Source organism: Mercurialis annua, linkage group LG5 (genome assembly GCF_937616625.2).
Source record: "Mercurialis annua linkage group LG5, ddMerAnnu1.2, whole genome shotgun sequence".
Taxonomy (NCBI): domain Eukaryota; kingdom Viridiplantae; phylum Streptophyta; class Magnoliopsida; order Malpighiales; family Euphorbiaceae; genus Mercurialis; species Mercurialis annua.
Window position 1 is genome coordinate 53302070 of NC_065574.1, and position 2800 is coordinate 53304869.

Consider the following 2800-nt stretch of genomic DNA (forward strand, 5'->3'; position numbering starts at 1 on the left):
TTAGATAGTACTAGAACTAGATAAAAAATAAAATTTTATTAAATTATCCAATAAATAAAAAAATTAAAATAATAGACTTAAGATTTTTTTTTATATAATTGAAGAAGTGGTGAGAATTTATGAAAAAAAATTGAATCCACGACCTATTATTAATTTGTGTATTATGATTTCGCTGAAATTAAAATTCAACCAATTATAGGTCCTGACTCGTGCTGATTTCCAAAGTTTCATTAATTTCATTAGAAATAAAATATTTTCTCAAATTTTATAGTGGCTAATTAATTAGAAATTGAAATATTTAAACCATAAAGGGATAATAAAATTAAATATATAATACCAATTAGTTATAATTCAGATATAAATACTTAATAAAAATCTGCTAGTTTGTGAACGTAATTAGTCTAACACTCTTCCTCTCCGATTACAAAAGAAAAAAAGTATGTACATCAAAATTAATGTTGACTTCAAGTTAGTGATATAATTATGTATCAATAGAGTTAAGAATCAGATGCATGCATTATAAAGCATTATTATGCAAATGTCAAATCAATTTTTATTCATTGATACTATAATTATGTGCGAATTTAATATAGACAACATCCAACAAATTCAAAATAGCATCCGATGGACGCTTCAAAAGAAGTTTTGATACATTCAACATTAAAATATTGAAATTAAATATTCCTATTTATAAATAGTGAAAATATATACTCCATTCTTCCTATAAATATAAAAAAATTGATATTTTTTAGGAACACTAAATTAATAAAAATTATTAATATTGCATAATTTTTTTATTAAATTTTGAAATAATCTTAAAGTTCATTTTAATTAATAAATTCTAAAGAATCTATTGGAAATGTCAATACTATTTTATAATTATTAATAAATTTTATTAAAAATTTAAATAAGAGCATTTAATATAACTAAATATATATATATTTCTATATTTTAAGATGAAAATTGGACAACTCAAAATAAAAATATTAATACATATAAAACAGAGAGAATATAAAAAATAATTGTATCCTTCTAATAAATGTAAATCACAGTTATGAATTAGTTGGACTCCATCAGTCCAATCTGATTTTTAATAAGCAAAATAAATTTATATATTCATAATTGTAATCACATTTGATAAAAATAATTTTGTTAATTAGTTTTAAGACTTCTTTGCTTCCAACTAGGTCGTGGATTCAATTCCTCCCACAAGCGCTTCCCCCTCCCCAAATTATCAAAAAAAAAAAAAATTAAAATCCGATTCTGTATCTTAAGTTCTTTTTATGGTAAATTAGTTTATAATAAAAGTATTTTCTAATTTCTATAATAATATAAATATTTTTCATAATAGCTTATCAAATAAGATAAATGATATTTTAAGATTTATTTTTAATTATAAAATAATTTATCATAAAAATAAGTTAAAAGATTTTTTTATCAAACATATTCTTTTTTTTTAGTGTCCTTCAATTTTATAAAATTTATCATAAGAATAAGTCAAATAGACTAAAATATGTTTTCTTGTCAATCATTATTCATATCCCAACGTTAGAATATTATAAATAACTTTTAGAGGAAATATATAGGATATAATTTTATCTTTCTAATACATTTATTTATCGCGGTTATGAATTAGTTAGAGGAAAATATAAGTTTAAGTAGGTAAATAAATTTATATATTCACAATTATAATTAAATTGAAAAATATATCTTCAAAAAATAATAGTGGCAATATGATCTGTTAATTTTATAAATTTTAATAATTATATATATAGAAGCCAAATAAAAAGTAAAAAGTCTAATTAATAAACTATGATATAATATTGTAAGTTATTTTTATAATAATTTAGTCTATATTTGAAGATTTTTATACCATTTTAATAATATTAAAAATACTTTAATGATAATACATACATATAAATGAATATTAAATTTTATGTTGTTTTTAATTGTGGACTATTTATCCTAAAATATATTAAACGACTAATAAATTATTATTTTTGTCTATTTTTTATTTACTATTTTGAATTTTACTATCAGGATCTATAAAATTGACAGACTAGAGTTAAAATTATTTAATAAGAATATTGATATTATTTAATCCTAGTGGTTAATATATAAAATTATTTTAGCTTATAAATACTAAAGTATCGTCCACCCAGGCAATGGTTATAATTATTGTTTTCTATGAATATTCTATTTCTTTTAAAACAATTTATTCTTTTTGTGAGTGAGATGGATGGATTAGGGTGGAGATAATAATTTTGAGCAAATAATTGGTGTGTCTATGTCTTTAATGTAGAGGATATTCTATTCTACTTTGGGACATAATAAATAATTGGTACTTCCTACTAATATTCTCCTCCTACTATTCCTCTTCCTAAAGAAGCTACTCATATCATAAGATGCTTTTTTCATTTGATTCTCTTTTTAAATTGGTCCTTAACGCCTTCAAATACCCTCTGCCCACTTTAAATTTATGCTGTAAAACAAACGGTAATTTTGATCGACGGTTTCCGAACTTTCCTCTCTTTCGCTCGACCGTTCTTAATATTTAAATGTATCTCAAGTGCCTAAGCACTTTGAATTTATATATATCCCGATCATTTTTTCGTCGACTTTTTTAATACCGTCGAATTTTATTGAAGTGACATGTACCTTGTAATCAATGTTATTAAAATTATTAAATTAATAAATTACTTGTTGCATATTGAACGCTAAACCATATCAACGAAATTTGATGATATTAAAGAAAATTGACTACAAGGATAGTTGGAATATAAGTAATTAAGTTTGAAGC